The following is a 13,975-nucleotide window of genomic DNA, read 5'->3' as shown; positions in this document are numbered from 1 at the left end:
CGTCCCAGGGTCCAGCTCATATGTATTCACCAACTCTACCTAATTACTGGATTTATTCTACTCTGCTAATCGACGATCAACATCTCCACATTGATTGAGATGTGCACCCATATCTGAATATGACCAGCAAGCAGGCGTCCTCTGGCAGCGCCAACAGGAGGAGGAGATGAGAAGTTCCCAGTGCTGCTCTGGCTTCCTTGGGGCTGGGGAGAAGGTCCTGACTGCTGGCTCATCTGATGTTCACTCAGCCTCAATTCTTGGCTTCTGGGACCTTAGACTTGGTCTTTTCTGTCCCTCTTTTGCCTCATCTCTAGAAGCTCTTCCCAGCATCCTCCTGCCTTCAGACTCATAGCCGATGGCAATAATGATGTTCTTTTGTTTTTCAGTTCAAGATATATATTATGCACAAAAGAGCATACAGAACACTAATGTGCAGTTTAAAGAATATTGACAGCCCGACCTGTTGTGGCTCAGTGGTTGAGCGTAGGTCTATGAACCAGGAGGTCACGGTTCGAATCCTGGCCAGGGCACATGCTCCACCCAGTGTGGGGTGTGCAGGAGGCAGCCAATCAATGGTCCTCTCTCATCATTGATCTTGCTCTCTGAAATCAATAAAAAATATTAATAAAATAAAATAAAATAAAGTGGAGATGCAGTCTCTCCAGTAACAGTAGTCAGTCATCTCTGGGTGATGTTAACACCTCTCCTAATAGTAGTTCAGCCACATTTCCTCTAAGGATTCTGTAAACATCAAGACTAAATTATAAAGTTTACTACCAACAAAAATCCTTACATAAAATAATAAGGGAAAGAAAGGATGGGGAAGTTAATATATAGAGTATATGGTACAAAACAAGCAAGAAAGAAAATACACATAGCTTCTGCAATAATTATTTCTGAAACTTGTCAGAAGTTGATATTTATAACTTTCCTCGTCCATTACTCATTTTATTTTCACTTTGCCCTAAAAGGGCACTTCAGTTTGTTTTTTAACCAGGCCAGGTGACCAAACCTTCATTCTTTTTTTTTAGAGAGAGAGAGTAGAAAGGAAGGAGGGAGGGAGAAACATCGATGTGAGAGAGACACATCAATTGGTTGCCTCCTGCATGCACCCTAACCAGGGTTGGGGATTGAACCTGCCACCCAGACATGTGCCCTTGATCAGGAACCGAACCCATAACCCTTTAGTGCGTGGGCCAATGCTCCAACCACTGACCCACACCAGCCAGGGCCAAACCTTCATTTTTGAAGACTCTAAATCCTCAGAATTGAATTGCTACCATTTTTCTTTAACTTTTACTATAGGACATGGAAGCAGGAAGAGGCACATTGGGGAATTCCACGGGTCCCAGACATAGTGCTCCCTAACTTCATTGTGTAGCACCCAGTTTGCTTTTGGTATTTGAGATCAGCCACCCCAGATGGTAACCTCCTTCTTTGTTGATAGTAGCAGAAGCTGCTATGGAACTGGGCTTCCTTGAGTCAGTGGGTATGACAGGAGCTCAGAATGAGGCCAGGTTACAGTACTTGTCTTCAGAGTCAGGGTGGACATAATTACTGTAATGGGCACAAGGACCAAATGGCAAGCTGGGATGCAGTGCGATGGCCAATAGGCCATGGTCTTTCTAGGTAGGTGGACAGCCGATGATGGCATTTCATGACTTACATGGCCAAAAGTGAGCAAGAAGGAGTTAGCAGGAGGCTGATGTCACCCACTGCAAAGGAAAATCAGGATCCCTCCCCAATTTCCAGACTCAAAGCATTTTTGGCTGCAGAGCCCATTGATCCAAGAGGGGCCAGTTTCCTTCAGGAAAAGCCTTGCAATGCCACAGAAGCTTGTATCATAACTAGAGGCCCGATGCCCGAAATTCGTGCAAGGGGCTCGGCCCTCGCAGCCGCGGCTTCCTCCGGAGGGTCATCCAGACGGTTGTTCTGCTGTTCGGTCTAATTAGCATATTAGCTCCTAATTATATAGGATAATTATCTCACTCTTCCCCCAAAGGTACTCATAGCCATTTATCTGAGCAACTGTACCCTGAGGAAAAGGGAATACTCAGATCTTTCAAGACTTTGGATACAGGGTCTGAGCTGACTCTGATACTAGGGGACCAAAATGCCATTAAGAACACCTATGAGAGCCCTGGACAGGTGGCTCAATTGGTCAGTGTCATCCCAATGCTCCACGGTAGCAGGTTTGATCCTCAGGCAGGAGACCTACAAGAATCAACCAATGAATGCATAAATAAGTGGAACAACAAGTCGACATTTCTGTCTCTCTCTCAAATTAATTTTTTAAAAATTTTAAAAAGAACACATATTAGAATAGGACATACACAGGCCCGGCGATAAAAGGAGACCTGGCCAAGTTCATCCCACAGTGGGTGTAATAGGTCCACTTATTCACCTGGTGATTATTTCCCTGGTCCCCGAATCCATAACGGGAATGGAGTATAGGACTTAACAGCTAGCAGAACTCTCACATTCAGTTTCCTAAAATACGAGCCGTTAGAGTAGGGAGTGAGAAGTGGAGACGCCCCCTACCCTTGCCTAGATAGCACATCAGAAGGAATACCCCATGCGAGGTAGAATGATAGTGATTATAGACCACGAAGGAGGCAGGAGTGGTGGTCCCTGCGATGTCTCCACTGAACTCATCAATCTGGCCCTTGACAACAACCAGATAATGGTGGACATGACAGAGCAGTAGCCCCAGGCGGCCCCGGTTTAACTGCTGTGCCAGAGGATGTGACCGTTTTCCTAAAACAGATCCACATACCCCTGACATTTAGGATGTGGCTATTCATTTGGTGAAGAAAAAAGAATCCTACAAAAGCACACTTCCACTTCCTCTCTCTGACTTTGAATACTGTTGTTATGTATACATTGCATTTTAGTTGGCATTTCCATGTTTGTTAATGAAATTGAGTATTCTTTTCACATGCTTATTAGTCATTTGGGTTTTCTCTACTATGAAGTACCTATTCAAAGCATTTTGCTCATTTTCTCTTGGACTGTTTCTTAGCTGCTTTGTGCCTTTTGTCACTTATATGTACTACAAATAGCTCCTCACATTTTGTGACTTGCCATTTGGTTCTCTTTATTGTATCTTTTCATGAACAAAAATTCTTAATTTTAATATAATGAAATGTATCATTTTTAATAATAGATGTTTTTTGTCTCCTATTTAGTAAGAAATCTTTTCTAACTTGAGGTTATGGTGTATTTTTTTATGTTACCGTACAAGAGTTTTATACTGTCATTTTACTTTAAAGCCTATAATTCACTTGAACTAAATTTTGTGTATGGCACAGGATGGGTGTCCAAGTTCATTTTGATCCAACACCATTTGTTTGTTTTTTTAACGGCCTCTTCCCACTGCTTTGAAGTGCCATCTCTCTCACATCAAGTATCCATACAAGTGTGGGTCTGTTTCTCAGCTCTATATTTTGCTCCAGTGTCTCTTGGTTTTAATGTCTAAATCATTAAAACTTTATAATGTCTTGGTGACCGGTAAGGCAAGTCCTCCCATCTTATCTTCTTCACAAGTGGCTTGTTTTCTTCTTGGCCCCCTGCATTTCTATAATAATGTTAAAATTAACTTTACAAATGCAACAAAACCCAATTAAACGTAGTAAGATTTGTATTGGAATTATGATTGCATTAAATTTAGAGCTCAGTTTGGATGAAATTGACATCTTTATAATCCAGAGTCTTCCAATCTGTCAGTACAGTACATATATCTCTCTTTTAATTTACCCTGTGTTTCAAATTTATCAAAATTATATCAGTTTCTCCAAAGAAGTCTTATTCATATTTTCTTAGATGCATCCTAAGTTATTGATATATGTTTTGTGCTATTTTAAATATATTTTATTGATTTTTCACAGAGAGGAAAGGAGAGAGACAGAGAGTCAGAAACATCGATGAGAGAGAAACACCGACCAGCTGCCTCCTGCACATCTCCCACTGGGGATGTGCCCGCAACCCAGGTACATGCCCTTGACCGGAATCGAACCTGGGACCCTTCAGTCCGCAGGCCGACGCTCTATCCACTGAGCCAAACCGGTTTCGGCAGTTTTGTGCTATTTTAAAAGGTACCTTGTTAAAAATTTATTTTGTAACTGTTGCTGATATAGATAAGCAATTGATTGCTTTTTAGTTAAAATTTATCTAACATAAATGCCATCTTAACCATTTTTAAAAATGGCTAAGTGGCATCCATTACAATCACAATGCTGCACAGCCATCACCACTGTCCATTTCCAAAACGTTTTCATCCCCTTCTTTATACTGTTATGAATATTTGTGTACTGTTATGAATATTTGAGTATCTGTTTAAATCTATGTTTTCAATTCTTTTGAGTTGCTGTGTCACATGGTAATTCTTTGCTTAACATTTTAAGGAACGTAAAACTGTTTCTACAGTGGCTGAACCATTTTGCGTTCTCATCAGTAATGTACAGGTGTTCCAGTTTCTCCACAGCCTCTTCGACAATTGCTATTTTTTTTGTGTGTGTTTTTATGCTAGCCATGCTAATACATGCAAAGGGGTTTCTCTTTGTTTTTTTTTTTTTTTATTAAAAAAAATTTTTTTTCTTTTATTGCTTAAAGTATTACAAAGAGTATTACATATGTCTCCTTTTTTTTCCCCGCCCTTGACAATCCCCTGGCCTCCCCTACCCCCCTGTGTCTTGTGTCCATTGGTTATGCTTATATGCATGCATACAAGTCCTTCGGTTGATCTCTCACCCCCTCCCTGCCCCCTCTCTTTGTGGTTTTGATTTGCATTTTCCTAATGACTAATGATGAGCATTTTCATGTATTTATTGGCCATTTGTATATCTTCTTTGGAGAAATGTCTACTCAAGTCCTTTGACCATTTTTCAAGTGGATTGTTTGTCTTTGTGCAATTAACCTTTAAGTTGATTTTGCGAATGTATTCAACACTTCTATAAATGGAAATAATTTATCTATAGCTTCTTTTGGATTTTCTTGCTACACAATTAGTTCATTTGTTTCTTCCTCACCGAATCAAGCATCCTTGTCCTGTGTCTGCTTTCAGAAGGAAAAACTTCAATATTAAGTGTGATGTTTGCTGGAGGTTTTTTATAGATATCCCTTATCAGGTTATAGAAATTCTCATCTATTCTTAGTTTGCTCAAAGTGTACATTATTAACAATGGTAAATTTTATCAAATGCTTTTTCTGTTTTTGAGATCAATATATGGTTTTTATTTTTTACTCATGTTCACGTGGATGATTACATGAATCGATTTTTCTAATGTTATCAAACTTCATTTCTGAATAACTCAATTGGGTCATGATGTATTACCTTTTTTATATGTTACTGGTTTCAGTTTGCTAATCTTTTGTTTATTTAGGATTTTAAAATTTATGTTCATGAGTGAGATGGACCTGTTATTTTCTGTTCTTGTACTATCCATGCCAGGTTTTGGTATAAGTTTATGTTGTTGGGAGAGGAAGAGGGACATATATAATACTTTTAACAATAAAGATTAACAAAATATTGTGTTGTTAAACATGTTAAGGAGTATCCTCCCTTTTCCTATATCTTGGAATAATTTGTGAATGTTTGGAATATGTGATTAAATTTAATGATGAAGCTATATGGTCATGGAACTTACTTTGTAGGAATATCTTTGACTACTGATTCAATTTCTTTTATTGTAGATGATTCAGGTATTCTATTTATTTTTTATTTCTATGTCTTTATTTTGACTATCTATTTGTTCCTTCATTTTGAAAAATCAACATAATAAAGTACAATTCACACACAATAAATGCATCCATGTTCATTGTACAGGTCAAGGAGTTTTGACAAATGTATCCACACACAATCAAGATAGGGACTGTTTCCATCACCAACAGAGTCCTTTGTGCCTCTTCCCAGTCAATCCCCAGCCCCACCTCTGACTCCAGGCAACCATATGCTAGTATCTACTTTCTGTCACTGTAGACCAGTCTTTTTAAGAATTTCATCTAAATGGAATCATATAGGCTGTACTATGATGCCTGTCTTCTTTCATTGTAAAGGTTGCCAAAACACATGATTGGGTTGTGGGTTCAATTCCCTGTAGGGGGCATTCAGGGGGCAGCCAATCGATGTTACACTCTCACATAGATGCTTCTCTCTCTCTCTCTCATTTCTCTCAACTAATCAATTTTTAAAATTTCCCATAAACATTTTCATTCAATGTTTTTGTGGACATATACTTAATTTTCCGTTGGGTAAATATCTAAGAATGAATGAATGAATCATAGTATAAGTATATGCTTAACTTTTTAAGAAACTGCCTCTTCTCCAAAGTGCTTGTACCATTTGTTCAATGTGCAAATGTGTCAGATTTCCAGTGCTCCATCTCCTTCCCAACACTTGGTATGTTCAGTCTTTTTGCATTTTAGCCATGTAGTGGGTATGTGATGATATCTCACTGTGAACTAATAATGTTGACCTTTTTCCTGAGCTTGTTAACCACTTGTATATTTTCTTCTGTGAAGTGGTGTTCAAGGCTTTTGGCAAATTTTTTATTGAGTTGTTTGTCTTTTTCATCATTGAGTTGCAGGAGTTCTTTATATATTCTAGATACAAGTCCTTTATTAAATACTAGACGCCCGTTGCACAAAGAGATTTGTGCAATAGGCCTTCCCTTCCCCTGGCTGCGGCACTGGTTTTCCTCCGGCACCCGGGACCCAGGCCTTCGCCGCTCCAGCCAGAGCCTTCAGTCTTCACTCCACTGCTTCACACATATGTATGCAAATTAATCGCCATCTTTGTTGGGTTAATTTGCATACTCTCCTGATTGGCTGGTGAGCATAGCAGAGGGATGGTCAGTTTACATGTTTGTCTATTATTAGGTAAGATAACAAAATAAGACATTTTTGGATTATATGCATTGCAAACTTTTTCTCCCAAACTGTGACTTGCCATAAGGAACAAGGAACTGGATTTTGTTGTTTTCCAAAATGCTGGACTTCGTTCTAACAGGCCATTAGTCAACTTATTCATAATAACAATTCATTTGAGGTTTATTTTTCTTAGGTGTCAGGAAAGGTCTAAATTCGCCTTTACCCTAAGGCTAAAATAGCCCTACTACTAACATATTACTTTCTGAGGTCTCTACTGAGTGCCCTGGGTATTTTTTTGGTGGTGTTAATCCTCACCTGAGGACAATTGTCCACTGATATTCAGAGAACGTGGAAGGGAGAAGGGAGGGGAGAGAGAAAGAGAGTGAGAGGAAAGAGAGAGAAAGATCAATGTGACATATCGATTGGTTGCCTCCCACATGGGCCCCAACCAGGGTCAGGGGTCAAACCTACAACCCAGGCATGTGCCCTTGGCCAGGAATCGAAACCAAAACCCTTTGGTGCGCAGGCAACGCTCTAACCACTGAGAAACTCAGGCCCAGGGCAAGCCATAGGTATTTTCAACAAAGATTGTCCACTCTGGGTGGTCAAAGCTTGGCTGTATACTAGCCTTCTGTAAGCTCTTGGAACTGTTTAGTTTACAGAACACCACTGACTCAGATGTGTGGAGCTTCACCTTCTCGTGCATGGCTTGGTATTAAACAAGTCTCAAGGACACTCTGATACATATTTCTGGAGCTCTTTTTCTACTTGGTATTCCACTTCGCTTTGGCCATTGGGAGCTGCATGTGATGTATTTCCTCACCTTCTTACATTTACCTTTTAGCTTGCACACATTCAGCAAGCATTTATCAAGAACCTACTGTGTGCCATGTCCTGTGCAAATCATACAAGAACTGCATGCACATGCATATTTATAGACTACTAGGTTAGTCTATCAGTAGAGGGAATGAGGAGAAAAAACGAAACTCAAAATTAGAGTTTATGGGATTGGAACATTAGCATTTGAATATAAGCAAGGAGTGGCAGGTTCTGATTTGGGGTTTTAAAAAGTTGTTGGTTACAGGGAAGTGAATGGATGGCTCCTTGGTGACTGGCCAGATAAGGTGGGAGGTTTTCAGTCACTCCCAGGTTTATGGCTTGAGCAAATGGGTGGACCGAGGTGTCATTGGCTGAGATAAGAGCACCTTGGAAGAGGGCCAAGTTACAAGAGTCTGCAGAGTGGAGAGAGAAGATAGCTCAGAAAAGACAAACTTAGGGGAGCACCAACATGGCCAGAAGCGATAGGAGAAAGATGAGCCAGCCAAGAAGATAGAAGAGAAACCATTAGAGAGTTAGGAGGGGAACTGAGAGCAGACGTTTCCAAGAAGGGAGAGGCTGCTTGAAATCCAACAGAGAAGTCCAGCTGAGGGGCTGGGGAGTGTCCGATAGATTTGGCAACGAATACGCTATTAGTGGAAGGGGAGGTAGGGGGAAAGCCAGGCTGCCCTGAGTAGAGGAGGGAATGGGAGGGAGAAAGAGGAGAGAGTACTATTCATTGAGGAGCTGAGCTGCGGGGAGAGCAGAGCGATTGCTAGAAGGTTTAGGGAAGGCCGGTTATTTTAATGGGGCAGGCTTGTGCTCATCAGAGCAGTAGGGAAAGAGCAAGAAGAGGGAGAGGGTTTGGGGAGGACTGAAGGAGGAAGAGCGGAAGGGGTGTATGGTGTTGGTGGGGGCAGGGTGCTCGAGAGAGGTAGGCGTCACACTGAACAGAACAGCCTGGGCCCCCTGGAGGACGGGTGGTGTCACTACAGACAAGTTTACAGGAGTTGGGGGAGGAGAGGTGATTTATTAAAATTTTCAGTCCAAGGGCCTTTCCTGATAGAGAAAAACCCTCTCCTATCTGAAGTTGGTTTCATGTTCAGTTTATTAAGCTTCTGAATCTATTGAATACGTGCTATTACTTTAAACAAGCAACATCTCTCTGATATTCACCCAAGTGTGGACGAAAGGGGCCACAGGCTGACCTGACAAGCTCAGGAGAGGCCTGCATGGCGGTCTAGCAAACTCAGAGACCTAAAGTCACCGCAAAGGATGGTCTGAAATGAAGCTTTAACGGAAAGCAGTTATGGTGGGCAGTTACGTCCTGGGCCGGGATCTTCACTGACAAGGTCAACTTTTACCTTCACTGAGCCTAGCTGTCTTTTTGCATCTATGATAACATACCCTTGAAATGTCCGGGTAACTTGCAACTTCCCTTTTTCTGGAGCCCTTAGGGCACAACCAAATGTGCTGGGCACGAGGACAGATACCACAGATTCCTTCATTATCATGTTAATTGTTTCCGCACCCACCTAAGTATGTGTCCGTCCTTTTACTTTTTATCCAATCCCAGGGGTTCCCCTCCCCCCTCCTTTGCTTTTCCCACCTCCTTAATCTATCACCAATGAATTTCATGTAACCCACCTACGTCCCTCCTTTGATTGCAAGGTCTAAATACAAATGTTTTTATTGATTTTCAGAGAGAAAAAAGGAGAGAGAGAGACAGAAACATCAGTAATGATCCCACAACCTGGACCGGGAATCGAACCTCGACCTCCTGGTTCATAGGTCGCACTCAACCACTGAGCCACACCAGCTGGACAGAAGCTACTATTATTGTCACCTGGTTCCCATTTTACCTCTGAGGAGACTGAAGCCCAGAGCGGTGAAGGGCCTGGCCCAAGGCCACACTCAGTCACCTGGGCCAGGAAGACTCTACCACAGATAAGCACTGCAATGAAAATGGCTGATTCTGCCCTAACCGGTTTGGCTCCGTGGATAGAGCATGGCCTGCAGACTCAAGGGTCCCAGGCTCGAGTCCGGCCAAGGGCATGTACCTTGATTGCGGGCACATCCTCAGTAGGGGGTGTGCAGGAGGCAGCTGATCGATGTTTCTCTCTCATCGATGTTTCTAACTCTCTATCCTTCTTCCTCCTCTCTGTAAAAAAATCAATAAAATATATTTAAAAAAAAAGAAAATGGCTGATTCTTCTGAACACTTTAAACGCCTCAAGCAATTGGCAAAACATACACAAGTAAAATTATTTCTGAATGTATTGGTCTGGTTATTAGGCAAACGGGGGCTTCTTTGCAATGAGGAGAGAGAACTTAAAGCCACCATGTAGAAGTATCTCTCCTGTCTCTGCTATTTTTTTTAAATGTATATATTTTTATTGATTTCAGAGAGGAAGGGAGAGGGAGAGAGAGAGAGAGAAACATCAACGATGAGAGAGAATCATTGATTGGCTGCCTCCTGCACGCCCCACACTGGGGACTGAGCCCGCAACCTGGGCATATGCCCTTGACTGGAATCGAACCTGGGACCCTTCAGTCCAGAGGCCGATGCTCTATCCACTGAGCCAAACTGGCAGGGCAAGGATGTCTACTTCTCATTCGGAGGCCTGCCCATGATCAGAAGCATCTGTGACCCTGGGCATCCTGCTGTGTCTCCTGCTGCTTTCCACGCCTGTCTAATCGCAGGTTTGCCCAATTGTCCTTCTCCTCCGGATTCTCAGACAGGAGCCCTGCCCTGACCTCTCTGAAAGGCTTTTTGCTACCCCGGGACACAGACGCCGCCACCATCCTGGGAGTCTTAATTCCTGTGAGCGGAGTTGTTTCTACTTGGAAATAAGTGCGCTTATTTCCCCAAAGTGCCACATGTGATCCAGCTGAGAGTCCCGGGTGTGAGGACGCGCTCACGGTGAGGCCACGCAAGGTTTGGGGGTTTGCTGCGCCGATGAGGCAGTAGGATGAGGGGCCTATATGTGACAGGTCCCGGCAATCCTTCTTGGCATCCGCCCTCCAGGCCTTTCCGTCCAAGATGGAGGAGGAATGGCAGGATCCACCAGTTGCCGGCTCCCTCCTTCACGCACCCACCTGCTGCAGCACTTCGAGTGCTTCTGTTCACCTTTTTGCTGAGTCACGGGAGGGATCCCCGCTCACTCTGGGGTTTATTGGCCAAAATGATTGTGACTTGGTGCACGGAGGCCCCCGGGGGTCGTGGGCTGCCTTTCTCTGCACAGTCCCAGAGCCCCAGTGTTTCCTCTCCCAGACTGGGAGGCTGCAGGCCCCTCCGCCTGGGTTTCAGACTTCTGTATCCCCAGCCACCGAGCACAGCGCCGGCTGACACATTAGTGGGTGCAAAATAAATGCTGTGGACGTGCTTGAATGGATACATGAGCTAACTCCCCCATCTTCTCAAAGTTGAGCCTTAGGAAACCCCATTTCCTCCCATTACCCAAAAGATATCAGACCCAGAATTTTTTTTTTTTCTGCAAAGTGAGATGGGTTAATGTTGTCTCCTCCCACACCTCCCAGCTGACAGCACTGGAACCTGAGATAGGGGCCTGGGCCCTGCAGAAACCACTCCCTACTCCCCACCCCACCCCACACAGGGCCCCCTCTGCACCACTGGCCAGGCACCAATTGAAATGAACCAGTCCTGGGGCCGAGCTGAGGCTCCGGGGCCTGATTGGCTGCACCAGGTCTATTCAAAAGGAAACAAGGAGTGGTCGGAGAACCTGGACCTGGGGCGTCCCTTCCCTCCCCCAGGCTCTTGGAGAGACAGCTGAGTTACTGAGCTGAGTCAGCTGGAGTCTGGTTGGCCTCCCCCGCCGGGAGCAGAGGCACATGGGAGGGACAGAGGTCTCCTCTGACCTCCGCTTTCCTGCTGGGATTGGGTGTGAGCAGCTCAAGGTCCCCAACTGGGAGAGTCCACAGAGGAGGGGAAGCTCAGGGGTTTGGGGCCCCAGGGGCCTTGCTCCTCCCCTTCCCCATCAGCCAGGCCTTTGGGCCTCTACCCCCACCTGTTGGGAGCATCAGAACCTCAGAGCCCGGCATACGGAGGACGCCCCTCAAGAGACCGCGTGCTGATTGGGGTTTTCTCCTCACTGTGGCAGTGGCCACTATTGACCGAACTTGACTATGTGCCTGGAGCTGGGCTAAGGGCTTCCTGCACAATATCTCATTCCACAGCAGCCCCTCTCGGAGGACGGATGTTATGGATGAAGAATCTGCGACTTTCAAGACGTCAGGGAACTTACTCAAGGTCACACAGCCAGCACGAGGCCAGACCCAATTGGTTAGATTCCAAAGCCATTAGCTTAACCACAGCGCTCCTTCACACACACACACACACACACACACACACACTCACTCACAGTCACACACACTCACTCACTCACAGTCACACACACACACTCACTCACAGTCACACACACACACACACACACACACACACTCACTCACAGTCACACACACACACACACACTCACTCACAGTCACACACTCACACTCACAGTCACACACACACACACACACATACACACACACACACTCACACTCATACTCACAGTGCACAGTGGGGAGCACACCCATAGGCCCAGGCCCCGGGACAGACCCTGCCATCAGCTGTCAGGCAGAGGCCACAAACATCTGGCTCAGCAGATAGGAGGGACGGAGCTGTTCCCATCCCTCAAGTCAGGCCTGGCCCTTTCCTGGGGAACCATCTGTACCCTCTGTCAGGAGGGATGGAGAGAGAAGGGGGGGGGGGCTGTGAGGGGAGGCAACAGGGAGACCCACCTTCCCTGAGAGGAGTCAGAGAGAAATCTCAGGGGATGCAGGAGAGAGGCAAGCCCGGGGCAAGACAGAGGGAGGAGGGAAGCAGATCATCCCATCCTCCCCGTCCCTGGGGCACACCAGCAGCTGTCTGGCCACAGGGACACATCAGGCTCCAATGCCCTTGCCCCCTCCCCTCCCCCTTCTCCCCCTTTAATCACCGCCCAGGCCCAGCCCAGGGAGCTGGTGCTCCAGTCCATTGTAGGTAACTCTCCAGCAACACAGGTTTGAGCTACATGGACCCACTTACACACGGATTTTTTTCAATAGATATATATTGGGCCGTCCAGCCATCTGTATCCTTGGGTTTTGCATCTGCTGATTCAACTCACTGGGGAAACCTGTATTTTGGATCCCCAACTGGGAATCTGTGGATGCAGAGGGGATCTGTGGACGTGCTTGAATGGGTCATGAGCTAACTCCCCCATCTTCTGCAAAGTGAGATGGGTTAATGTGGTCTCCTCCCACACCTCCCAGCACAGAATGCATTGTTCTGTGTTATTTTATATAAGGGACTTGAGCATCCACGGATTTTGGTATCTGAGAGGGGCCTGGAACAAATCCCTGTTGGTACTGAGGGACGACCATCATTCCGTTTGAGGAGCCAAAGGTCACACAAGGATTTCTGACTGTGTGGGGCTCAGAGCCCCTAAGCCCCGCATTTCCCACGGGTCCCCTGTCTTTCTGTGAAGGTGTGATGTGGAGTCACGGCTGCAGTGGTACATATTTCATCAGCACTTAGTGGCTTTAAATAACATGCACAGGAGAGGGTGGCTGGGGGAGATGCCTCCTTAAGCTGGGGTTCCCCTCACACAGGGCCTGTTGTCAGGAGGTCCAGAGGGCACCCTTCTAGACACAACCTACACCCCCACCATGGCTCTCCCAGCCCAGAGGAACTGCCTGGGGCTGACCCGCACTCAGCCCCCAGCCAGAGCGATCGCTCCAGGGTTCAAAGGGTCAGGCATGGAAGGGAGGGAAGGGACACAGCCAGCTTCCAGGGGGTGGCTGACAGCTTGGCCAATCCAAGGTCAGCCCCTGCTGTGCCTAGTTCTAGCTCCTACTGGGTGCAGGCTCACCCTGAAAGCAGAGGGTGCTGGGGTCAGAGATGGGGCCTCGGGAAGGGAGGAATATGTGGTGGAGGAGGACCTGGAGAAGAGAGGAGAGGAGGGGAGAGGGGAGGGGAGGGGAGGGGGGGAGGGGGGGAGGGGAGGGAAGAGGAGAGGAGAGGAGAGGAGAGGAGAGGAGAGGAGAGGAGAGGAGAGCTGGGTGGTTGGACTAGAGAAGGGACTGGGCTCAATTTCAAGCATTTAACCAGGTGAAGGCAGAGCAGGGACACTAGGACCAGTAGGTCAGGGCCTGGGATCAAGTTCACAGCCAGGAGGCCAGGACGAGGGGTTGGCAGAAACTAGGTCAGAAGGAGGAATTTGGACTTTACCTAGAGGCGGCCAGGAGC

Source organism: Myotis nattereri, assembly GCF_964212035.1.
Source record: "Myotis nattereri genome assembly, chromosome: 16".
Taxonomy (NCBI): Eukaryota; Metazoa; Chordata; class Mammalia; order Chiroptera; family Vespertilionidae; genus Myotis; species Myotis nattereri.
The sequence above is the reverse complement of the archived record's forward strand: the minus strand, read 5'-3'. Positions refer to the sequence as shown.